General features: G+C 48.9%; 2 protein-coding genes and 2 non-coding genes across 4 annotated transcripts in view; 3 read left to right on the plus strand and 1 right to left on the minus strand.

Annotated features, from left to right (window-relative positions):
* The window catches only part of LOC137311134 (zinc finger protein 84-like), a 76,073-nt gene that overhangs the window by 30,005 nt on the left and 19,180 nt on the right, over positions 1–26,888 (minus strand). The window lies entirely within an intron of this gene.
* The window catches only part of LOC137311135 (zinc finger protein 229-like), a 155,312-nt gene that overhangs the window by 12,130 nt on the left and 116,294 nt on the right, over positions 1–26,888 (plus strand). The window lies entirely within an intron of this gene.
* Positions 8,191–8,264, plus strand: trnat-ugu (transfer RNA threonine (anticodon UGU)). Its single transcript has one exon. It is a non-coding gene; the product is annotated as a tRNA-Thr (tRNA).
* Positions 11,627–11,711, plus strand: trnak-uuu (transfer RNA lysine (anticodon UUU)). The gene is given in 2 exon segments: positions 11,627–11,663; positions 11,676–11,711. It is a non-coding gene; the product is annotated as a tRNA-Lys (tRNA).

Below are 26,888 nucleotides of genomic sequence, written 5' to 3' on the forward strand. Positions count from 1 at the left end.
ATCGGTCAGGGAGCATCTGTAAATGAAGGAGCAATGGTGATCGGTCGGGGAAGGTTTGTAAATGAAGGAGAATTGATGATCGGTCAGCGAGCATCGACAAATGAATGAGGAATGGTAATTGGTCAGGGAGCGTCTGTGCATGAATGAGGAATAGTGATCGGTCAGGGAGCATCTGTAAATGAAGGAGAACTGGTGAACGGTCAGGGCGCGTCTGTAAATGAAGGAGAAATGGTGATCGGTCGGGGAGAGTCTGTCAATGAAGGATAAATGGTGATCGGTCAGGGAGCGTCTGTAAATGAAGGAGAAATGGTCATCGGTCAGGGAGCGTCTGGAAATGAAGGAGAAATGGTGATCGGTCAGGGAGCGTCTGTAAATGAAGGAGAACTGGTGATCGGTCAGGGAGCATCTGTAAATGAAGGAGAACTGGTGAACGGTCAGGGCGCGTCTGTAAATGAAGGAGAAATGGTGAACGGTCGGGGAGAGTCTGTCAATGAAGGAGAAATGGTGATCGGTCAGGGAACGTCTGTAAATGAAGGAGAAATGGTGAACGGTCAGGGAGCATCTGTAAATGATGGAGAAATGGTGATCGGTCGGGGAGAGTCTGTAAATGAAGGAGAAATGGTGATTGGTTGGGGAGAGTCTGTAAATGAAGGAGAAATGGTGATCGGTCAGGGAGCGTCTGTAAATGAAGGAGAAATGGTGAACGGTCAGGGAGCGTCTGTAAATGAAGGAGAAATGGTGATCGGTCAGGGAGCGTCTGTAAATGAAGGAAAAATGGTGAACGGTCAGGGAGCATCTGTAAATGATGGAGAAATGGTGATCGGTCGGGGAGCGTCTGTAAATGAAGGAGAAATGGTGAACGGTCAGGGAGCGTCTGTAAATGAAGGAGAAATGGTGATCGGTCAGGGAGCGTCTGGAAATGAAGGAGAAATGGTGATCGGTCAGGGAGCGTCTGTAAATGAAGGAGAACTGGTGATCGGTCAGGGAGCATCTGTAAATGAAGGGGAACTGGTGAACGGTCAGGGCGCGTCTGCAAATGAAGGAGAAATGGTGATCGGTCGGGGAGAGTCTGTCAATGAAGGAGAAATGGTGATCGGTCAGGGAGCGTCTGTAAATGAAGGAGAAATGGTGAACGGTCAGGGAGCATCTGTAAATGATGGAGAAATGGTGATCGGTCGGGGAGAGTCTGTAAATGAAGGAGAAATGGTGATCGGTTGGGGAGAGTCTGTAAATGAAGCAGAAATGGTGATCGGTCAGGGAGCGTCTGTAAATGAAGGAGAAATGGTGAACGGTCAGGGAGCGTCTGTAAATGAAGGAGAAATGGTGATCGGTCAGGGAGCGTCTGTAAATGAAGGAGAATTCGTGTTCTGTCAGGGAGCGTCTGTAAATGAAGGAGAAATGGTGATCGGTCAGGGAGCGTCTGTAAATGAAGGGGAAATGGGGATCGGTCAGGGAGCGTCTGTAAATGAAGGAGAAATGGTGATCGGTCAGGGAGCGTCTGTAAATGAAGGAGAAATGGTGATCGGTCAGGGAGCGTCTGTAAATGAAGGAGAATTCGTGTTCGGTCAGGGAGCGTCTGCAAATGAAGCAGAAATGGTGATCGGTCAGGGAGCGTCTGTAAATCAAGGAGAATTGGTGATCGGTCAGGGAGCGTCTGTAAATGAGGGAGAAATGGTGATCAGTCAGAGAGCATCTGCAAATGAAGCAGAAATGGTGATCGGTCAGGGAGCATCTGTAAATGAAGGAGAAATGGTGAATGGTCAGGGAGCGTCTGCAAATGAAGCAGAAATGGGGATCGGTCAGGGAGCGTCTGCAAATGAAGCAGAAATGGTGATCGGTCAGGGAGCATCTGTAAATGAAGGAGAAATGGTGATCGGTCAGGGAGCATCTGTAAATGAAGGAGCAATGGTGATCGGTCGGGGAAGGTTTGTAAATGAAGGAGAATTGATGATCGGTCAGCGAGCATCGACAAATGAATGAGGAATGGTAATTGGTCAGGGAGCGTCTGTGCATGAATGAGGAATAGTGATCGGTCAGGGAGCATCTGTAAATGAAGGAGAACTGGTGAACGGTCAGGGCGCGTCTGTAAATGAAGGAGAAATGGTGATCGGTCGGGGAGAGTCTGTCAATGAAGGATAAATGGTGATCGGTCAGGGAGCGTCTGTAAATGAAGGAGAAATGGTCATCGGTCAGGGAGCGTCTGGAAATGAAGGAGAAATGGTGATCGGTCAGGGAGCGTCTGTAAATGAAGGAGAACTGGTGATCGGTCAGGGAGCATCTGTAAATGAAGGAGAACTGGTGAACGGTCAGGGCGCGTCTGTAAATGAAGGAGAAATGGTGAACGGTCGGGGAGAGTCTGTCAATGAAGGAGAAATGGTGATCGGTCAGGGAACGTCTGTAAATGAAGGAGAAATGGTGAACGGTCAGGGAGCATCTGTAAATGATGGAGAAATGGTGATCGGTCGGGGAGAGTCTGTAAATGAAGGAGAAATGGTGATTGGTTGGGGAGAGTCTGTAAATGAAGGAGAAATGGTGATCGGTCAGGGAGCGTCTGTAAATGAAGGAGAAATGGTGAACGGTCAGGGAGCGTCTGTAAATGAAGGAGAAATGGTGATCGGTCAGGGAGCGTCTGTAAATGAAGGAAAAATGGTGAACGGTCAGGGAGCATCTGTAAATGATGGAGAAATGGTGATCGGTCGGGGAGCGTCTGTAAATGAAGGAGAAATGGTGAACGGTCAGGGAGCGTCTGTAAATGAAGGAGAAATGGTGATCGGTCAGGGAGCGTCTGGAAATGAAGGAGAAATGGTGATCGGTCAGGGAGCGTCTGTAAATGAAGGAGAACTGGTGATCGGTCAGGGAGCATCTGTAAATGAAGGGGAACTGGTGAACGGTCAGGGCGCGTCTGCAAATGAAGGAGAAATGGTGATCGGTCGGGGAGAGTCTGTCAATGAAGGAGAAATGGTGATCGGTCAGGGAGCGTCTGTAAATGAAGGAGAAATGGTGAACGGTCAGGGAGCATCTGTAAATGATGGAGAAATGGTGATCGGTCGGGGAGAGTCTGTAAATGAAGGAGAAATGGTGATCGGTTGGGGAGAGTCTGTAAATGAAGCAGAAATGGTGATCGGTCAGGGAGCGTCTGTAAATGAAGGAGAAATGGTGAACGGTCAGGGAGCGTCTGTAAATGAAGGAGAAATGGTGATCGGTCAGGGAGCGTCTGTAAATGAAGGAGAAATGGTGATCGGTCAGGGAGCGTCTGTAAATGAAGGAGAAATGGTGAACGGTCAGGGAGCATCTGTAAATGATGGAGAAATGGTGATCGGTCGGGGAGCGTCTGTAAATGAAGGAGAAATGGTGAACGGTCAGGGAGCGTCTGTAAATGAAGGAGAAATGGTGATCGGTCAGGGAGCGTCTGTAAATGATGGAGACATGGTGATCTCTATATCTTCAGTCATCCAGGGAGCTCTAGCTTTGGATGCCGTTCCTTTCCTCATCTTGAGAATCTGTCTACTCTGCATCCAAACCAACTCCTCCTTGAAGGCCTCCCACTGTTCAATTACTGTTCTGCCTGCCAATTTTTGATTCCAATCCACCTGGACAAGATCCCTTTTTAACTCACTGGAATTAGCCCTCCTCCAGTTAAGAATTTTCACATTTGACTGTCCCCTGTCCTTTTCCATAACTGTTCAAAACCTGATGAGATTATGATGACTGCTGCCCCACTGAAACATGCTCCACCTGCCCCACTTCATTCTCCACACCGAGCCCACTGCTGTACTCACACTCTCACACTCACTCTCTCACACTCTCTCTCACCCTTTCACTCATGGTTTAGGGCCACTGAAAGATGATGCGATGGGTTTGGATTCCAGCACAGGGAGGAGGGAGAGTGTGTGGGACGGGGGATTTTCAGCTTTGAGTAATGAGAGAGGAAATAATGTTCCACAGAAAGTCGAGTTATCTGATCTGAATTTCTATCCTGTACTTACAGTGATAACTTTTATAAACTCCTTTTACAGGGGAGGATTTGCAGAGGGAAACTCAAACCAAAGATCACGTCAAGATCTGACAGAGTCACTCGATTCATCAGGACCTGAATATCATCGGCCTTTGAATGTGGAAGGAGAAATGTTTGTCTGTTCTATCTGTGGGAGAAGATTTCAAACATCAGTGTGAGTGGAAAAGCACCGAGACACACACACCCGAGTGAGAGTGTTCCAGTGCACTGACTGTGGAAAGAGCTTTAACCAGTTACACAGCCAGAAAAAACATCACACCGTTCACAGTGGGGAGAAACCATACACGTGTTCTGTGTGTGGACGAGGTTTCAACTGATCGTCCAACCTGGAGAGACACAAGGACACCCGGACCACGGAGAAACCGTGGAAATGTGGGGACTGTGGGAAGGGATTCAATTACCCTTCAGAGCTGGAAACTCATCGACGCCGTCACACTGGGGAGAGGCCGTTCACCTGCTCCGTGTGTCGGAAGGGATTCGCTCAGTCATCCGGCCTCCTGACACACCAGCGAGTTCACTCTGGGGAGAGACCTATTAAATGTTCTGACTGTGAGAAGAGGTTTAAATGCAAAAGGAATCTGCTGAAACACCAACGTACCCACACTGGGGAGAGGCCGTTCACCTGCTCCGTGTGTGGGAATAGATTCACTCAGTCATCCACCCTGCTGACACACCAGCGAGTTCACTCTGATGGGAGACCTTTTAAATGTTCTGACTGTGCGAAGAGGTTTAAAAGCAATATTGAACTGTTGAGACACCATCGTACCCACACTGGGGAGAGGCCGTTCACCTGCTCAGTGTGTGGGAAGGGATTCGCTCAGTCATCGACCCTGCTGACACACCACCGAGTTCACACTGGGGAGAGGCCGTTCACCTGCTCAGTGTGTGGGAAGGGATTCACTCAGTTATCGACCCTGCTGACACAGCAGCGAGTTCACACAGAGGAGAGGCCGTTCTCCTGCTCCGTGTGTAAGAAGAGATTCATTCGGTCATCACAGCTTCTGAAACACCAGCGAGTTCACACTGAGTGACCTTTAAATGTTCCGACTGTGGGAAGAGATTTAAAATCAGAAACGAACTGCTGAGACATCGACGCACTCACACTGGGGAGAGACTGTTCACCTGCTCCGTGTGTGGGAAGAGATTCACTCGATCATCCCACCTTCTGAAACATTAACTTGTTGACACTATTGAGTGACCTTTTAATGCAGTGACTGTGAGAAGAGCTTTAAAAGCAGAAATGAACTGCTGACACATCAACGCATGCCCATTGGTTGAGAGACTGTTCACCTGCTCCGTGTGTGGGAAGGGATTCACTCAGTCATCACACGTGCTGAGACACCAGCGAGTTCACAAAATGAGCAGGTCCAACGAGCCGGTCTGTAACACAGGCCAATGACTCAGTGCAGCTCGTGACCCAGTCACTGGGCTCCGTTATAGCCTCTGCTGTCAGTAACACACAAAGAGAAATTGTAAATCTGAAACAGAAAAAACTTCATTGTATCAAAGTTAATTCTGATCATTATTATTGTACAAACATTCTACAGCCTATCCCTTAAAAAGGAGCCAATATCAAACCAGTCCCCAGTCCTTGGGCCTGTGCCTATGTTGTGATTTGCACCCGCTTCTGACTGACTTGGTATCAGACGCACTCGCGTCAACAGTAAACGGATGGAGCCGGATCCATAAGAGAAAAATGAGGACCGAGCTCCGCGGTTCTCCCAGAGTGCGGTAGGCGGAGTAACAGCAGCAGACAGAGAGATCTCTCTAAACCAGCCGCTGCCGCCGGAGAGAAGCGAGTCCCGTTCCGAGCCGTGTCTGTCAGGCGCCCGCTGACCCTCTCTTCACTGAAGGGGACCGATTCAGCACCAACTCACACACCCACCATTGGATCATTGATTCACCTTCAACACCTGAATTACATCACCACTTAATCCTCTATACACGAGGAAATACAAACCTTGTCCACGCAACTTGACCTCATAATGTAACCATTTTAGCCCCGGTATCATTCTGGTGAAACTGCGCTGCATCCCCTCCACGGCCAATATGTCTTTCCTGAGGGGTGTGCCCAGAACTGAATGCAATACTTTAAATGGGGTCTCACCAGAGCTTTCTATCTGGAACATATTTCCACGTCTTTGAATTCCAGCTCCCTTGAGGTAAAGGCCAACATCACATTCGACTTTCAAATTATTTTTTCAGCAGTCCACTGGCTTTTAGTGATTTCTGTACTTCGATCCCTGAATCTCTCTGCTCCTCCATAGTTCCGAGCTTCTCACCATTTAGAAAACACTCTGATCTATATTGCTTCCGTCCAAAGTAGATGACCTTATACTTCCCCATATTGAAAGTTTGAACAGGCTGGGGCTCTTCTGTACAGAAAAGAGGAGGCTGAGGGTGACCTGATATCGGGCTTTAAGATTATGTGAGGGCTTTATAGGTTCGGCATAGACAAGGTGTTCGTACTTGTGGGAGTGGGGACTCCAAAACATTGGGCCCATGAATATCATCCAGTCACTAATGTATCCAATCTGGCATTCAAGAGAAACAGACTGACCCAGAGAGTCGTTAGAATGTTCAACTCGCCACCACAAGGAGTAGTTAAGGCGAATAGAATGGATGCATTTATGGGGAAGCTGGATAAGCACATAGAGGAGAAGGGAATATTAGAGTTTGCTCATAGGGTTAGATGAAGAGGGGTTGGAGGAGGCTCGTCTGCAGCATAAACACCGGTATAGTCTAGTTGGGCCGAATTGCCTGTTTCTGTGATGTACATTCGATGTAATTCTATGTAAGCTCCATCTGACACAGTTTTACCAACTCACTGAATCTATCAATTCCCCTTTGTAACTTTATGCTCCCATCTACACTACTCACTGCGCCTCCTAACTCGATGTCAGCGACAAACGTGAGTGTTCGGCTCTCTATTCCTTCATCTCCGTCATTTATACATATCGGAAAAAGCTGATGCCCCAGAACTAATCACATCCGGCCAATTTGAGTACATCCCTTATTATCCCGGGCCTCTGCCTCCCACCTTCTAACCAACTCCCGACCCATTTCAATAGGTTGCCTTAAATTCCACGCACTCTCATTTTTGTTGACAGTCTCTTATGTGGTCCCTTATTGGATGCCTTTGGAAGTCAATGTCCATCTAACACCCAGAGACACTCCATTATCGAGCACGTTAGTTACATCTTCAAAAAGTTCAACGAGCTTTGTTAGACTTGACTTCCCCTTTACAAATCCATGCTGGCTCTCTCTGATTACTCCATATTTATCCAAGTGCTCAGTCATTCTTTCCCCAATAACGGATACTGGTAACTTCCCCACAACAGGCGTCAGACTGATAGGCCTAGAATTTCCAACTTTATCTCTCCGACCCATCCGAAATAATGGAGTGACATTGACAATGTTTCAATTAAAGCAACAATTCCTGAATCAAGAGAGTTTTGATCGATCATGAGTAAGCATGTACAAGTTCCTTACCTATTCCTCTTATTCCCCTGGGATGGTAAACATCAGGTCCTGGAGATTTGACAATCTCCAATCTCATTATTTTCTCCATTGCCATTATTTTATTTACACTGAATCCCCTTGATTTATTTACAGTTTTTCCTCGTGTCTCTGCTATGTTCGCCTCATCCTTTTCTATGAAGACCGATGCAAAGTAAATATTTAGCAACTCTGCCATTTCCTGATTTTCAATTACAATATCACCTCCATCTGTCTTTAAGGGTCCCACATTACTCTTCGTCACTCTTCTTTCTCTTAATATACCTGTAAATACCTTGATTGTTGTCGTTATTTTCCCTCACAAGTTTTTTCTCCTTTTCCCTTTTTGGACCTCTTCGGTTTTTTCGTTTCAGCACCACAATAAACAAGACTTCGCTGTAAAGTTCAGCTCAATAGTTCTCCAATGTCAGAGTGAGAATTGTCTGAACCCCTAATTTATTTAATGTAACAAACACAAGCACACTTAATCATCCGTGTATCAACACACTGATGGATACACAAAGATAAACACAGCGAGAAATGCAGGCAGTATCAGGATGCACAGGTAAACGGACAAGGGAAACAGACAAAGATAAAACGGTCTGTGCCTCGAACAGACAGTAACGTGTCACTGATCGATATTAGTGAGACGAGGTGGGGAACAGGTGCTGTGAATTGGTGCTGTGGTTTAGTTGGTTAAAGCATCTGTCTTGTAAACAGGCGATCCTGGGTTCAACTCCCAGCAGTGTTTTATGTAACTTATTATTTTTACCTAATTTGTGGAATTCAGCGACAAAGTCACACTTTGGAATTGGTATTTGTTGAGGTTTGAGGAGGAAACCAATATCAGAATGACTGTTCAAAAACACCATTTCATCGCACAGACAGACCTCTCATAGAATGTGTCTGTAACACTTTAATTTAAGGACACATTCTTGTTTCTGGGCTTGTCGGGGTCAGGGTATAATTCACGATTTATGTCATTGAGGAGCGAATGGTTGTCTCCTCGACCTCCGGATAGCAGTGATAAAGTTCGAGGACACACAGAAGCGGACAGGGTGGTCGGGGTCTGGAACTCACTGTCTGAAAGGGTGGTCGAGGCAGAAAACCTCAACTCATTTCAAAAGTGCATGGATGTGCATTTGAAGTGCCGTAACCTACAGGGCTACGGACCAAGCCCTGGAAAGTGGGATTAAGCTGGATAGCTCTTTTTCGGCCCTCACAGACACGATGGGCCGAATGGCTTCCTCTTGTGCTGTAGCTTTCTCTGATTCTATGATTCCGTGTGTGGGAAGGGATTCACTCAGTCATCACACGTACTGAGACACCAGGGAGTTCAAAAGTGACTACAGGGGTTGGATTCTGCTGTTAATCCCATCCAGGACTGAACCATGTTCATTCTGACAGTTGGGGTTTGTTTCTCCTGATGTTAATAAGCCCTATAACTGGGCTGGAGTTTAATATTCTGGATATGTTAAATAAATCAGCTTTGTTTTAATCACCTTGTTGTAGATTTTGGTCTTTCCCACCTGAGTGTTTAGCATCACCTGACTAGAGCTCAGAAAGGACAATCAGGGGGGAGGATCGTCCGGTGGGAACAGAACTTCAGCCTGGACACAGTCCTTCAGGGCCACACTGAGAGGGGCAAACGGCACTTTGGTCTTTCTCGTCTCTCTTCACTGATAGCAAAGTCACCGTGCGGCGTCCAGTCTAAAAATGACTGTGGTAATTGTTCTATGAAGATTTAACCTGTTTGTGTGACTGTCCTGAGTCTACCATTTAAGGCAGGCGTTAACTCATTTAAAATAAACCCGCTTAAAATAAATGGGTTATGAATTGTGATTTCCGTGAAGCCAATGTTCCATTCCTTTATATGATTCATGTGCCTGCTCTCCGACAACAGGGTAAATGGTGGAATATCAGCCCTGCTCAGCCGGCAATGATCACGGTACATTTTCTTGCAGACAAAACACACATTGAAACCCTGGAACTTTGAGGTGATGAATCCTGAGGGAAAATAAAATTAGGGCTCGAAACATCAAACTTTTGCGCCAACCGATAGCACCACCGAGACAGGTGAAGAAGTCACCCACTGAACCAGTAACTCACTGAGCTGAACTTTTTGATTGCAGTGACCAATAGAACAGCTGTCTACTGTCAGTTTACTTTTCCAAAATGAATGGTTGAAACTTGCAGGAGTGAAAATCCAACGAGCTGGTCTTCACTCTTAAACCAGCAACTGTGAAGTTAAGAGAAACGTGCCGGAGAAATACTCGATTTCAGCGCGGTGTCACTGGGCCAGAGTAAAGCTCAGTTAATATGATCGCCGAGTGGCGAGAGGGTGGATTTGGAATTCCTGAGCGACCGCACTTTGAATTTTCCAGATCTGCTTGGAGCACCAATACCTTCAATTCATCACTTACAGGGACAATTTGATTCTCGGTTTCTTTTCCCTGAGCTTGGTGAACTTTTCAAAATTGAAAGCGACCAATATCAGAGCGAAACTCGTCACCAACATGCTCACAGATACAGAGCGGCCTCACTCTGCTTCAGTGAGATGAAAACCCAGAGCGGTTTCAAGGTCGAATGCAATTGCAAAGAAAGCTCGATCAATGAAAGTGCAGGTCATTGAGGTGCCTTTAAAGTCCTGATTGTTTGAACTGAATTTCTTCCGAAAGCGCTTCAGATTCAGGTGGAGTGATTTGGGGACTTCCTTTCCCTCTTTGCAAAAGTTTGAACCGCAGCTCAAGATCAAAAGTCCCGGGCTAAATGAGGGATTCGCCGGGATATGAACCTCGCATCGAGAATTATACCCCGACCTCAATGAGCCCAGAAACAAGAACGTGTCGTCACATTTACGTGTCACGGTCACATTCTAAACTGGTTTGCCCTGTACTGTACATTACTGTCTAAATATTACAGATAAGCAGAGCACTTGAGCTGTCACAGCTGTGACTTTGACTTTTCTCCCTCTCCTCTCGATCTCCCCGGCAACTGCCACTAACCACAATCTTCTCTCACACTTCATCATCAGGAAGTTCCGAACCTCGGTTTTCAAATGAAATAACGCCCATCTCTCCAATCAACGACAGCCCAGAGAGAGTTTCATAATTTCAGCTCCCACTTTGCCCAAATCCTCCTTAAAGTACCGTGAAAAAATTGGCCTTTAGTCAATAATAATATAATGAAATGTTATTGTCTTCAGGGGCATTGTTTAAGATTTCACGGCTTTTAAAGATCTGCTGATGTTTAACGAATCGCCTCTTGTTTGGAGGCTTCTGTGTGGGAAAGATCAGGAAGTGATAATTGAGAGACCGAGGATGAAGCTGTTTGATGGGAGCACTGGGGACACAGACCGTGCGCGGCTCCAGTGGAGCAATCGGTCAGCGCGCGTTATTTCTACAATAATTATACACTCGAGAAATGCTGGGGTTGTGAGTTTCAGCGCCATCTAAAGTAGTTGAACCATCTAAACATTTTGACTGGAGTTCAAGGTACAACCGGTTCCATAACACATCGACTTCTTCATGTCCCCATGTGGGCACTGAGGCTCCTCTGACCTCCCGTCTTGCAATAGCAGGTGAGAGTTTATTTGTTTATAGGAGGGAGAGGGGGCGATTGGCGAGAGCTGAAATGGTAAAGCCGCCGGCACGACATCTTTAAATCTAAAGAACCAAAAACACAATTCTTCTTTCCGTGAAGCAGGTATTCATCGGTTTGAAGTGTCGTGTTGGGAAAATTCGGGAGGCAAATCTGCTGCCTGGTGTCACGGTGTAACGGGTGAAATTATTCAGCTTTCAATTGTTGATCGGCTGAAATGTCGAGAGGCCTTTCCCAGCTCCCGTGTGGAACAAGTTCAGCTTTTGAGCCATTGGGTAAAGTGTATTTTTTAATTGCTGCGAACGAATGACAAAACATTTTGTACAAACAAGAAGAATTGTAAAATCACAAGTTCGCTGTCCATGTTTCTTACATCATGTTCAACAGAAACAAGGATTCTCCTCAACACGTTGCTGAAAATTGTAAACAGGAATTCTCCCCTTCTTCTCCATCGACAGGGATAATTCAGAGTCCCACCATGAATCTGTATGATGGAAACCAATCCAACAGCGAGCCTAGATAGCTCAGTCGGTAGAGCATCAGACTTTTAAAACAGGTAGTGATCTGAGGGTCCAGGGTTCAAGTCCCTGTTCAGGCTAAAAGTTTTAAAACAGCTGGCAAGTTCTGCTTTTCCAGTGGACCAACATCAGCGAAAGGAGCAAGAGTTGGCCATTCAGTCCCTCAAGCCTGCTTCGCCATTTGATAACGTCATCGCTGATCTTCGGCCTCAACTCCACTTTCCCGACCTATCCCCATATCCCTTGAGTTCCTTTGTGTCCAAAATTCGATCTCCCTCAGTTTTGAATCTATTCAATGGCTCAGCATCCACAGCCCTCTGGGGTGGAGAATTCCAATGGTTCACAACCCTCTCAGTGAAGAAATTATTCCTCATCTCTGTACCAAATGGCCAGCCCCTTATCTTGAGATTATAACCATTAGTTCTGGACTCTCCAGCCAGGGGAAACAGCATCCCAGCATCTACCCTGCCAGGCCCTCTAACAATTTTACATGTTTCAATGAGAACACCTCATTATTGTAAACTCCAGAGAATATAGGCCCATTCTGCTCAATCTCTCCTCACAGGACAACCCTCTTATCCCAGGAATCAATCTCGTGAACCTTTGTTGCACCCACTCTAAGGCAAGTGTATCGTTCCGCAGGTAAGGAGATCAAAACTGTACACAGTACTCCAGATGTGGTCTCACCAAAGCCCTATATAATTACAGCAAGACTTCCTTATCCTTGTTCTCCAACCACCTCGCAATAAAGGCCAACATACCATTTGCTTTCCTAATTGCTTGCTGCATCTGCATGTTAACTTTCTGTGATCCGTGTACAAGGACACACAAATCCCTCTGAACACCAACATTTCATACTCTCTCACCTTTTAAAAGATATTCTGCTTTTCTATTCTTCCGACCAAAGTTAATAACCTCACATTTCCCCACTTTATACTTCATTTGCCAACTTCTAGCCCACTCACTTAACCTGTCTGTATCACTTTTCATCCTCTTTGTGTCCTCCTCACAGCTTACTTTCCCACCTCGTTTTGTATCGTCAGCAAACTTGGATACATTACACTCGGTTCCTCATCTAAGTCATTGATATAGATTGTAAATATCTGAGACCCAAGCACTGATCTTCACGGCACCCCACTAGTTACAACCTGCCAACCCCAAAATGACCTGTTTATTCCGACTTTCTGTTTTCTGTCCGTCAACCAATCCCCAATCCATGTTAATATATTACCCACAATCCCATGAGCCCTAATCTTGTTCAACAAACTTTTGTGTGGCACCTTATCGAATGCCTTTTGAAAATCCAAATGTACGACATGCACTGGTTCTCCCTTATCTACCCTGCTATCTAAACCCTCAAAACCTCTAATAGATTTGTCAAACACGATTTCCCTTTCATAAAACCGTGTTGCATGTGCCTAATCATATTATGATTTTCTAAGTGCCCTGTTACCACGTCCCTAGTAATAGATTCTCGCAATTTCCCTACTACTATTGTCAGGCTAAAGGTTCTGTAGTTCCCTGTTTTCTCTCTCCCTCTTTCTTGAATAACGGGGTTACATTTGGTACCTTCCAATCCATGGGGATCTTTCTAGTATCATGGGAACTCTGGAAGATAAAACCAGTGCATCCACTTTCTCTGCAGCCACCTCTTTTTAAACCCAAGGATGTCAGCCATCAGGTCCAAAGAATTTGTCAGCTTTTAGTCCCATTAATTCCACCAGTACTTTTTCTTTACTAATCTTAATTGCTTTAGGTTCCTGTACATTTCCAGCACCCTGCACATTTGTAGCATGACTTCACTGCTTTTATGCTCCATCCCCCTAGACATAAAAGCCAATATTCCGTTTGCCTTCCGGATTACCTGCTGCACCTGTATGTTGAATTTTGTCCTTCTTGCACGAGGAAACCCAGATCCCTCCGTACTGCAGCATTTTGTAGTATTTCTCCATTCAAATAAAAAAGCAAAATATTTTTTTCCTCCCAAAGTGAATGACTTCACATTTTCCCACATTATATTCCATCTGCCAATTTTTTGCCCATTCGCTTAACCTGTCAATATCCCTTCGCAGACACGTTGTGTCCTCATTGCAACTTGCTTTTCCACCTATCTTTGTACCGTCAGCAAATCTGGCCACAAGACACTCTGTTCCTTCATCCAAGTCATTGACATACATTGTAAATAATTGAGGCCACAGTACTGATCCCTGCAACACCCCAAGAGTTATATGAAATGCCTATAAATTTCCGCTCCTCCTATTGGTCCGGAACTCTCCTTAATCGCCAGGCGGGATTAATTGTGAGACTGGCGGTCCCGAGGTGCATTTGGAAAATAAACATTAATTGAACCCTTCAGTTGCAACATTTAATAAAACGAAATTAATAAAAGTCACTGAAAATTTTTTTTCTGGAGTTCACCAAATTCGGGGTGGAGGGGGGAGGGCTTCTATGCTGTGTGTTTGTGCCGGTTTTAATGGCTCGAAGCGCTGGGGTTTCAGTTTATTTTATTATCCTTGGTCCAAACGCGCTCTTCCTGCTTCCAATGTCTTTGTTTTTCGGCCTGATATTAAGATCATCAATGGAGGCTGCATCACCCAGCATGCAGCGCGGTTCAGATTGTGCCCTATCTGAATCAGTGGAGCCCAGTGCGCAGGCGCAGTAGTGACTCATTATCGGTCAGTGTGTCCTGAGCATGCGCGGCCAGTCGAGGCTGCGGGAGGAGCGCGTTCGGTGCAGGTCAGAGGATCGGAGCAAGAGGCTCAATAAACCCCGGGGCCCGGGTCCGGGCTCAGGCCCAGGCTCAGGCTTTACAAACCCCGAGTGCGGCCCCAGACCCGAATATAAAACAGTGAACATTATCCCCCCCTCACTACCCGCCGGGAAATGAAGGGGAAATGGGGATCGGTCAGGGAGCGTCTGTAAATGAAGGAGAAATGGGGATCGGTCAGGGAGCGTCTGTAAATGAAGGAGAAATGGTGATCGGTCAGGGAGCGTCTGTAAATGAAGGAGAAATGGTGATCGGTCAGGGAGCGTCTGTAAATGAAGGAGAAATGGGGATCGGTCAGGGAGCGTCTGTTAATGAAGGAGAAATGGTGATCGGTCAGGGAGCGTCTGTAAATGAAGGAGAAATGGGGATCGGTCAGGGAGCGTCTGTTAATGAAGGAGAAATGGTGATCGGTCAGGGAGCGTCTGTAAATGAAGGAGAAATGGTGATCGGTCAGGGAACGTTTGGAAATGAAGGGGAAATGGTGATCGGTCAGGGAGCGTCTGTAATTAAAGGAGAAATGGTGATCGGTCAGGGAGCATCTGTAATTGAAGGAGAAATGGAGATCGGTCAGTGAGTGTCTGTAAATGAAGAAGAAATGGGGATCGGTCAGGGAGCATCTGTAAATGAAGGAGAAATGGTGATCGGTCAGGGAGCGTCTGTAAATGAAGGAGAACTGGTGATCGGTCAGGGAGCGTCTGTAAATGAAGGAGAAATGGTGATCTGTCAGGGAGCGTCTGCAATTGAAGGAGAAATAGTGATCAGTCAGGGAGCATCTGTAAATGAAGGAGAAATGGTGATCAGTCAGGGAGCATCTGTAATTGAAGGAGAAATGGCGATCGGTCAGGGAGCGTCTGTAATTGAAGGAGAAATGGAGATCGGTCAGGCAGTGTCTGTAATTGAAGAACTGGTGATCGGTCAGGGAGCGTCTGTAAATGACGGAGAAATATGATTGGTCAGGGAGCATCTGTAAATGAAGGAGAAATGGTGATCTGTCAGGGAGCGTCTGCAATTGAAGGAGAAATAGTGATCAGTCAGGGAGCATCTGTAAATGAAGGAGAAATGGTGATCAGTCAGGGAGCGTCTGTAATTGAAGGAGAAATGGAGATCGGTCAGGGAGTGTCTGTAATTGAAGAACTGGTGATCGGTCAGGGAGCGTCTGTAAATGACGGAGAAATGTGATTGGTCAGGGAGCATCTGTAAATGAAGGAGATATGTGATTGGTCAGGGAGCGTCTACAAATGAAGGAGAAATGGTGATCTCTATATCTTTATTCATCCGAGCTCGAGCTTTGGATGCTGTTCCTTTCCTCCTCATTGGAATCTGTCAACTCTGCACCCAAACCAACTCCTCCTTGAAGGCCTCCCACTGTTCAATTACTCTTCTGCCTGACAATTTTTGATTCCAATCCACACAGAAAAGATCCCTTTTTAACTCACTGGAATTAGCCCTCCTCCAGTTAAGAATTTTCACATTTGACTGTCACCTGTCCTTTTCCATAAATATTCTAAACCTAATGAGATTATGATCACTGCTGCCCCACTGAAACATGCTCCACCTGCCCCACTTCATTCTCCACACCGAGCCCACTGCTGTACTCACACTCACTCTCTCACACTCACACTCTCTCACACTCACACTCTCTCACACTCACACTCTCTCACACTCACTCCCTCACGTTCACTCTTTCATACTCACTCACATTCACACACATTCACTCACATTCACGATCTCACACTCTCTCACACTCAATCACATTCACTCTCTCACTCACTCACATTCACTCACATTCACTCTCACATTCACTCACACTCTCTCTCACATTCACACTCTCACTCTCACATTCACTCACACTCTCTCACACTCACATTCACTCTCTCACATTCACTCTCTCACATTCACTCTCTCACCCTTTCACTCATGGTTTCGGGCCACTGAAAGATGATGCGATGGGTTTGGATTTCAGCACAGGGAGGAGGGAGAGTGTGTGGGACGGGGATTTACAGCTTTGAGGCACAAGAGAGGAAAGAAGGTTTTGTAGAAACTAGAATTGTCTGTTCTCAATTTCTACCCTGTACTTACAGTGATGACTTTTATAAACTCCTTTATAGGGTATTAGAAGGGGAGGATTTGCAGAGGGAAACTCAAACCAAACAGCATGCCAAGATCTGACAGAGTCACTCGATTCATCAGGACCTGAATATCATCGGCCTTTGAATGTGGAAGGAGAAATGTTTGTCTGTTCTGTCTGTGGGAGAAGATTTCAAACAGCAGTGTGAGTGGGAAAGCACCGAGACACACACACCCGAGTGAGAGTGTTCCAGTGCACTGACTGTGGAAAGAGCTTTAACCAGTTACACAGCCTGAAAAAACATCGCACCGTTCACAGCGGGGAGAAACCGTACACGTGTTCTGTGTGTGGACGAGGTTTCAACTGATCGTCCAACCTGGAGAGACACAAGGACACCCGGACCACGGAGAAACCGTGGAAATGTGGGGACTGTGGGAAGGGATTCAATTACCCTTCAGAGCTGGAAACTCATCGACACAATCACACTGGGGAGAGGCCGTTCACCTGCTCCGTGTGTAAGAAGAGATTTACTCGATCATGCCACCTGCTGAAACACCAGCGAGTTCACACTGGGGAGAGGCCGTTCACCTGCTCCGTGTGTGGGAAGAGATTCACACTGTCATCACAACTTTTGTCACACCAGCGAGTTCACACTGGGGAGAGGCCATTCACCTGCTCCGTGTGTAAGAAGAGATTCACTCATTCATCCTCCCTGCTGAAACATCAACTTGTTCACACTGATGAGAGACCGTTTCAATGTTCTGACTGTGAGAGGAGCTTTAAAAGCAAAATTAATCTGCTGACACACCAACGCACTCACACTGGGGAGAGACCGTTCTCCTGCTCCGTGTGTAAGAAGAGATTCGCTCGGTCATCCCACCTGCTGATACACCAGCGAGTTCACACTGGGGAGAGGCCGTTCTCCTGCTCCGTGTGTGGGAAGAAATTCACTCATTCTTCCACCCTGCTAACACACCAGCGAGTTCACTCCGATGAGAGACCTTTTAAATGTTCTGACTGTGAGAAGAGGTTTAAAAGCAAAAGGAATCTGCTGACACACCAACGCACTCACACTGGGGAGAGGCCGCTCACCTGCTCCGTGTGAGGGAAGGGATTCACTATTTCATCCAAACTGCTGACACACCAACTGGTTCACACTGGGGAGAGACCTTTTTAATGTTCTGACTGCACGAAGAGCTCTAAATGCAGATACAAATTGTGAAGACATTGACACACTCCCGCCAGGGAGAGGCCGTTCACCTGCTCCCTGTGTAAGAAGAGATTTACTCGGTCATCACACCTGCTGAGACACCAGTGAGTTCACTCTGATAAGAGACCTCTGAAATGTTCTGACTGTGAGAAGGGCTTTAAAACAAATGATCTGAAACACCAACACACTGACACTGGGGAGAGACTGTTCACCTGCTCCGTGTGTGGGAAGGGATTCACTCAGTCATCACATGTGCTGAGACACCAGCGAGTTCACAAGTGACGGCAGGGGTTGGATTCTGCAGTTAATCCCATCCAGGACTGAACTATGGTGTTTAGAGTCAGGACGAACAACGTGTAAGGATTAACCCATTAACAGATAGAATTTAGTATAATTATAATCAATATTAGAAGTGGAACAAAATGTACTGGGAATCTATGTATCTATAAATGTAAACTGTACTGTGTATTAATATAGAATGAACCATGTAACGTGTGTTCAATAAGAAAGTGCTGGTGGGCCGAGAAGGATGCATGATGGTTATTATAGTCAAGTTTGCAGTTAAAACTAAAACGATGCTGACAACAGTAAAGTGGGAATTGACAGACCTAAGGGAGGAATGTGCTGTCATAGCATAATGTCTAAAAGACATGTAGATACAGGGACTGAAGGTTCATTAAATCAAGGAGTCACTCAGGCTCAGGCCTCTCTATCTCGAGCCTCCACAAGCTCGTGAGCAGAAGTCTGTTTATACAAACGGTTCTGTGAAGGCTGGCAATGTCAACTCTAAATAAGGTTCTGTTAAGTCTGTAACAACAAGGCACGGATGGGACCAGGAGTTATGCTTGGAATGTAACTTCTGAAGGTTGAGAGACATGAATAATGGTCAGGCTGAGAGATGTGGATGTGAGAGTGAAATGCTCATAAACTGAAAACGGGAATAAGAAGAGACCTCAAAAGCTGAGGAAGGCGCACAAGATTCTGGCAAGGAAGAAGAGAACTTTTCAGTCAACAGATCACAGCAAGAGAGAGAGAGAGAGACCGCACCGTAGTCACTTGGAGGGATAGAGAGAGAGAGAGAGAGAGACCGCACCGTAGTCACTTGGAGGGATAGAGAGAGAGAGAGACCGCACCGTAGTCACTTGGAGGGATAGAGAGAGAGAGAGAGACCGCACCATAGTCACTTGGAGGGAGAGAGAGAGAGACAGACCGCACCGTAGTCACTTGGAGGGATAGAGAGAGAGAGAGACCGCACCGTAGTCACTTGGAGGGATAGAGAGAGAGAGAGAGAGACCGCACCATAGTCACTTGGAGGGATAGAGAGAGAGAGAGAGAGACCGCACCGTAGTCACTTGGAGGGACAGAGAGAGAGAGAGAGAGAGACCGCACTGTAGTCACTTGGAGGGACAGAGAGAGAGAGAGAGAGAGACCACACCGTAGTCACTTGGAGGGATGGAGAGAGAGAGAGAGACCGCACCGTAGTCACTTGGAGGGATAGAGAGAGAGAGAGAGACCGCACCGTAGTCACTTGGAGGGATAGAGAGAGAGAGAGAGAGAGACCGCACCGTAGTCACTTGGAGGGATAGAGAGAGAGAGAGAGACCGCACCGTAGTCACTTGGAGGGATAGAGAGAGAGAGAGAAGAGAGACCGCACCGTAGTCACTTGGAGGGATAGAGAGAGAGAGAGAAGAGAGACCGCACCGTAGTCACTTGGAGGGATAGAGAGAGAGAGAGAGAGAGACCGCACCGTAGTCACTTGGAGGGATAGAGAGAGAGAGAGAGAGACCGCACCGTAGTCACTTGGAGGGATAGAGAGAGAGAGAGAGAGAGACCGCACCGTAGTCACTTGGAGGGATAGAGGGAGAGAGAGAGACCGCACCGTAGTCACTTGGAGGGACAGAGAGAGAGAGAGACCGCACCGTAGTCACTTGGAGGGATAGAGAGAGAGAGAGAGAGACCGCACCGTAGTCACTTAGAGGGACAGAGAGAGAGAGAGAGAGACCGCACCGTAGTCACTTGGAGGGATAGAGAGAGAGAGAGAGAGAGAGACCGCACCGTAGTCACTTGGAGGGATAGAGAGAGAGAGAGAGAGAGAGACCGCACCGTAGTCACTTGGAGGGATAGAGAGAGAGAGAGAGACCGCACCGTAGTCACTTGGAGGGATAGAGAGAGAGAGAGACCACACCGTAGTCACTTGGAGGGAGAGAGAGAGAGAGAGACTGCACCGTAGTCACTTGGAGGGACAGAGAGAGAGAGAGAGACCGCACCGTAGTCACTTGGAGGGATAGAGAGAGAGAGAGAGAGACCGCACCATAGTCACTTGGAGGGATCGAGAGAGAGAGAGAGACCGCACCGTAGTCACTTGGAGGGACAGAGAGAGAGAGAGAGACTGCACCGTAGTCACTTGGAGGGACAGAGAGAGAGAGAGAGAGACCGCACCGTAGTCACTTGGAGGGATAGAGAGAGAGAGAGAGAGACTGCACCGCATTCACTTGGAGGGACAGAGAGAGAGAGACCGCACCGTAGTCACTTGGAGGGACAGAGAGAGAGAGAGAGAGACCGCACCGTAGTCACTTGGAGGGATCGAGAGAGAGAGAGAGACCGCACCGTAGTCACTTGGAGGGACAGAGAGAGAGAGAGACCGCACTGTAGTCACTTGGAGGGACAGAGAGAGAGAGAGAGAGACCGCACCGTAGTCACTTGGAGGGATAGAGAGAGAGAGAGAGACCGCACTGTAGTCACTTGGAGGGATAGAGAGAGAGAGAGAGACCGCACCGTAGTCACTTGGAGGGATAGAGAGAGAGAGAGAGACCGCACCGTAGTCACTTGGAGGGATAGAGAGAGAGAGAGAGACTGCACCGTAGTCACTTGGAGGGATAGAGAGAGAGAGAGAGAGACCGCACCATAGTCACTTGGAGGGATAGAGAGAGAGAGAGAGACCGCACCGTAGTCACTTGGAGGGACAGAGAGAGAGAGAGACCGCACTGTAGTCACTTGGAGGGACAGAGAGAGAGAGAGAGAGAGAGAGACCACACCGTAGTCACTTGGAGGGATGGAGAGAGAGAGAGAGAGACCGCACCCTAGTCACTTGGAGGGATAGGGAGAGAGAGAGAGAGAGACCGCACCGTAGTCACTTGGAGGGATAGAGAGAGAGAGAGAGACCGCACCGTAGTCACTTGGAGAGAGAGAGAGAGAGAGACCGCACCGTAGTCACTTGGAGGGATAGAGAGAGAGAGAGAGAGAGACCGCACCGTAGTCACTTGGAGGGATAGGGAGAGAGAGAGAGACCGCACCGTAGTCACTTGGAGGGATAGAGAGAGAGAGAGAAGAGAGACCGCACCGTAGTCACTTGGAGGGATAGAGAGAGAGAGAGAAGAGAGACCGCACCGTAGTCACTTGGAGGGATAGAGAGAGAGAGAGAGAGAGACCGCACCGTAGTCACTTGGAGGGATAGAGAGAGAGAGAGAGAGACCGCACCGTAGTCACTTGGAGGGATAGAGAGAGAGAGAGAGAGAGACCGCACCGTAGTCACTTGGAGGGATAGAGGGAGAGAGAGAGACCGCACCGTAGTCACTTGGAGGGACAGAGAGAGAGAGAGACCGCACCGTAGTCACTTGGAGGGATAGAGAGAGAGAGAGAGAGACCGCACCGTAGTCACTTGGAGGGACAGAGAGAGAGAGAGAGAGACCGCACCGTAGTCACTTGGAGGGATAGAGAGAGAGAGAGAGAGAGAGACCGCACCGTAGTCACTTGGAGGGATAGAGAGAGAGAGAGAGAGAGACCGCACCGTAGTCACTTGGAGGGATAGAGAGAGAGAGAGAGACCGCACCGTAGTCACTTGGAGGGATAGAGAGAGAGAGAGACCACACCGTAGTCACTTGGAGGGAGAGAGAGAGAGAGAGACTGCACCGTAGTCACTTGGAGGGACAGAGAGAGAGAGAGAGACCGCACCGTAGTCACTTGGAGGGATAGAGAGAGAGAGAGAGAGACCGCACCATAGTCACTTGGAGGGATCGAGAGAGAGAGAGAGACCGCACCGTAGTCACTTGGAGGGACAGAGAGAGAGAGAGAGAGACCGCACCGTAGTCACTTGGAGGGATAGAGAGAGAGAGAGAGAGACTGCACCGCAGTCACTTGGAGGGACAGAGAGAGAGAGACCGCACCGTAGTCACTTGGAGGGACAGAGAGAGAGAGAGAGAGACCGCACCGTAGTCACTTGGAGGGATCGAGAGAGAGAGAGAGACCGCACCGTAGTCACTTGGAGGGACAGAGAGAGAGAGAGACCGCACTGTAGTCACTTGGAGGGACAGAGAGAGAGAGAGAGAGACCGCACCGTAGTCACTTGGAGGGATAGAGAGAGAGAGACCGCACTGTAGTCACTTGGAGGGATAGAGAGAGAGAGAGAGACCGCACCGTAGTCACTTGGAGGGATAGAGAGAGAGAGAGAGACCGCACCGTAGTCACTTGGAGGGATAGAGAGAGAGAGAGAGACTGCACCGTAGTCACTTGGAGGGATAGAGAGAGAGAGAGAGAGACCGCACCATAGTCACTTGGAGGGATAGAGAGAGAGAGAGAGACCGCACCGTAGTCACTTGGAGGGACAGAGAGAGAGAGAGAGACTGCACCGTAGTCACTTGGAGGGACAGAGAGAGAGAGAGAGAGAGAGAGCACACCGTAGTCACTTGGAGGGATGGAGAGAGAGAGAGAGAGACCGCACCCTAGTCACTTGGAGGGATAGAGAGAGAGAGAGAGAGACCGCACCGTAGTCACTTGGAGGGATAGAGAGAGAGAGAGAGAGACCGCACCGTAGTCACTTGGAGGGATAGAGAGAGAGAGAGAGACCGCACCGTAGTCACTTGGAGAGAGAGAGAGAGAGAGAGAGACCGCACCGTAGTCACTTGGAGGGATAGAGAGAGAGACCGCACCGTAGTCACTTGGAGGGATAGGGAGAGAGAGAGAAGAGAGACCGCCCCTTCGTCACTTGGAGGGATAGAGAGAGAGAGAGAAGAGAGACCGCACCGTAGTCACTTGGAGGGATAGAGAGAGAGAGAGAGAGAGAGAGACCGCACCGTAGTCACTTGGAGGGATAGAGAGAGAGAGAGAGAGACCGCACCTTAGTCACTTGGAGGGATAGAGAGAGAGAGAGACCGCACCGTAGTCACTTGGAGGGATAGAGGGAGAGAGAGAGACCGCACCGTAGTCACTTGGAGGGACAGAGAGAGAGAGAGACCGCACCGTAGTCACTTGGAGGGATAGAGAGAGAGAGAGAGAGAGACCGCACCGTAGTCACTTGGAGGGAGAGAGAGAGAGAGACCGCACCGTAGTCACTTGGAGGGATAGAGAGAGAGAGAGAGAGAGACCGCACCGCAGTCACTTGGAGGGACAGAGAGAGAGACCGCACCGTAGTCACTTGGAGGGATAGAGAGAGAGAGAGAGAGACCGCACCGTAGTCACTTGGAGGGATAGAGAGAGAGAGAGAGAGAGAGACCGCACCGTAGTCACTTGGAGGGATAGAGAGAGAGAGAGAGAGAGACCACACCGTAGTCACTTGGAGGGATAGAGGGAGAGAGAGAGAGAGAGACCGCACCGTAGTCACTTGGAGGGACAGAGAGAGAGAGAGAGACCGCACCGTAGTCACTTGGAGGGATAGAGAGAGAGAGAGAGAGAGACCGCACCATAGTCACTTGGAGGGATCGAGAGAGAGAGAGAGACCGCACCGTAGTCACTTGGAGGGACAGAGAGAGAGAGAGAGACCGCACCGTAGTCACTTGGAGGGACAGAGAGAGAGAGAGACCGCACCGTAGTCACTTGGAGGGATAGAGAGAGAGAGAGAGAGAGACCGCACCGCAGTCACTTGGAGGGACAGAGAGAGAGAGAGACCGCACCGTAGTCACTTGGAGGGACAGAGAGAGAGAGAGAGAGACCGCACCGTAGTCACTTGGAGGGATAGAGAGAGAGAGAGAGAGAGACCGCACCGTAGTCACTTGGAGGGACAGAGAGAGAGAGAGAGAGAGACCGCACTGTAGTCACTTGGAGGGACAGAGAGAGAGAGAGAGAGAGAGACCGCACCGTAGTCACTTGGAGGGATAGAGAGAGAGAGAGAGACCGCACTGTAGTCACTTGGAGGGATAGAGAGAGAGAGAGAGACCGCACCGTAGTCACTTGGAGGGATAGAGAGAGAGAGAGAGACCGCACCGTAGTCACTTGGAGGGATAGAGAGAGAGAGAGAGACTGCACCGTAGTCACTTGGAGGGATAGAGAGAGAGAGAGAGAGAGACCGCACCATAGTCACTTGGAGGGATAGAGAGAGAGAGAGAGACCGCACCGTAGTCACTTGGAGGGACAGAGAGAGAGAGAGAGAGAGAGACCGCACTGTAGTCACTTGGAGGGACAGAGAGAGAGAGAGAGAGAGACCACACCGTAGTCACTTGGAGGGATGGAGAGAGAGAGAGAGAGACCGCACCCTCGTCACTTGGAGGGATAGAGAGAGAGAGAGAGAGACCGCACCGTAGTCACTTGGAGGGATAGAGAGAGAGAGAGAGAGACCGCACCGTAGTCACTTGGAGGGATAGAGAGAGAGAGAGAGACCGCACCGTAGTCACTTGGAGAGAGAGAGAGAGAGAGAGAGAGACCGCACCGTAGTCACTTGGAGGGATAGAGAGAGAGAGAGAGACCGCACCGTAGTCACTTGGAGGGATAGGGAGAGAGAGAGAAGAGAGACCGCCCCGTCGTCACTTGGAGGGATAGAGAGAGAGAGAGAAGAGAGACCGCACCGTAGTCACTTGGAGGGATAGAGAGAGAGAGAGAGAGAGAGAGACCGCACCGTAGTCACTTGGAGGGATAGAGAGAGAGAGAGAGAGACCGCACCGTAGTCACTTGGAGGGATAGAGAGAGAGAGAGACCGCACCGTAGTCACTTGGAGGGATAGAGGGAGAGAGAGAGACCGCACCGTAGTCACTTGGAGGGACAGAGAGAGAGAGAGACCGCACCGTAGTCACTTGGAGGGATAGAGAGAGAGAGAGAGAGACCGCACCGTAGTCACTTGGAGGGAGAGAGAGAGAGAGACCGCACCGTAGTCACTTGGAGGGATAGAGAGAGAGAGAGAGAGAGACCGCACCGCAGTCACTTGGAGGGACAGAGAGAGAGACCGCACCGTAGTCACTTGGAGGGATAGAGAGAGAGAGAGAGAGACCGCACCGTAGTCACTTGGAGGGATAGAGAGAGAGAGAGAGAGAGAGACCGCACCGTAGTCACTTGGAGGGATAGAGAGAGAGAGAGAGAGAGACCACACCGTAGTCACTTGGAGGGATAGAGGGAGAGAGAGAGAGAGAGACCGCACCGTAGTCACTTGGAGGGACAGAGGGAGAGAGAGAGACCGCACCGTAGTCACTTGGAGGGATAGAGAGAGAGAGAGAGAGAGACCGCACCATAGTCACTTGGAGGGATCGAGAGAGAGAGAGAGACCGCACCGTAGTCACTTGGAGGGACAGAGAGAGAGAGAGAGACCGCACCGTAGTCACTTGGAGGGACAGAGAGAGAGAGAGACCGCACCGTAGTCACTTGGAGGGATAGAGAGAGAGAGAGAGAGAGAGAGACCGCACCGCAGTCACTTGGAGGGACAGAGAGAGAGAGAGACCGCACCGTAGTCACTTGGAGGGACAGAGAGAGAGAGAGAGAGACCGCACCGTAGTCACTTGGAGGGACAGAGAGAGAGAGAGAGAGAGACCGCACTGTAGTCACTTGGAGGGACAGAGAGAGAGAGAGAGAGAGACCGCACTGTAGTCACTTGGAGGGATAGAGAGAGAGAGAGAGAGAGACCGCACCGTAGTCACTTGGAGGGATAGAGAGAGAGAGAGAGACCGCACTGTAGTCACTTGGAGGGATAGAGAGAGAGAGAGAGAGAGACCGCACCGTAGTCACTTGGAGGGATAGAGAGAGAGAGAGAGAGAGACCGCACCGTAGTCACTTGGAGGGATGGAGAGAGAGAGAGAGAGAGACCGCACCGTAGTCACTTGGAGGGATAGAGAGAGAGAGACCGCACCGTAGTCACTTGGAGGGATAGAGAGAGAGAGAGAGAGAGAGACCGCACCGTAGTCACTTGGAGGGATAGAGAGAGAGAGAGAGAGACCGCACCGTAGTCACTTGGAGGGACAGAGAGAGAGAGAGAGAGACCGCACCGTAGTCACTTGGAGGGACAGAGAGAGAGAGACCGCACCGTAGTCACTTGGAGGGATAGAGAGAGAGAGAGAGAGAGACCGCACCGTAGTCACTTGGAGGGATAGAGAGAGAGAGAGAGAGACCGCACCGTAGTCACTTGGAGGGATAGAGAGAGAGAGAGACCGCACCGTAGTCACTTGGAGGGATAGAGGGAGAGAGAGAGACCGCACCGTAGTCACTTGGAGGGACAGAGAGAGAGAGAGACCGCACCGTAGTCACTTGGAGGGATAGAGAGAGAGAGAGAGAGACCGCACCGTAGTCACTTGGAGGGAGAGAGAGAGAGAGACCGCACCGTAGTCACTTGGAGGGATAGAGAGAGAGAGAGAGAGAGAGACCGCACCGTAGTCACTTGGAGGGATAGAGAGAGAGAGAGAGAGAGACCGCACCGTAGTCACTTGGAGGGATGGAGAGAGAGAGAGAGAGAGACCGCACCGTAGTCACTTGGAGGGATAGAGAGAGAGAGAGAGAGAGACCGCACCGTAGTCACTTGGAGGGATAGAGAGAGAGAGACCGCACCGTAGTCACTTGGAGGGATAGAGAGAGAGAGAGAGAGAGAGACCGCACCGTAGTCACTTGGAGGGATGGAGAGAGAGAGAGAGAGAGACCGCACCGTAGTCACTTGGAGGGATAGAGAGAGAGAGACCGCACCGTAGTCACTTGGAGGGATAGAGAGAGAGAGAGAGAGAGACCGCACCGTAGTCACTTGGAGGGATAGAGAGAGAGAGAGAGAGACCGCACCGTAGTCACTTGGAGGGACAGAGAGAGAGAGAGAGAGAGAGACCGCACCGTAGTCACTTGGAGGGACAGAGAGAGAGAGACCGCACCGTAGTCACTTGGAGGGATAGAGAGAGAGAGAGAGAGAGACCGCACCGTAGTCACTTGGAGGGATAGAGAGAGAGAGAGAGAGACCACACCGTAGTCACTTGGAGGGACACTCCTGAGGTTTCAAGGAACACTCACTATTTCTCTTTGTTCAGTATCACCTTTTTGCACTA

The sequence above is a fragment of the Heptranchias perlo genome, unplaced genomic scaffold (assembly GCF_035084215.1).
Source record: "Heptranchias perlo isolate sHepPer1 unplaced genomic scaffold, sHepPer1.hap1 HAP1_SCAFFOLD_304, whole genome shotgun sequence".
NCBI classification, from domain to species: domain Eukaryota; kingdom Metazoa; phylum Chordata; class Chondrichthyes; order Hexanchiformes; family Hexanchidae; genus Heptranchias; species Heptranchias perlo.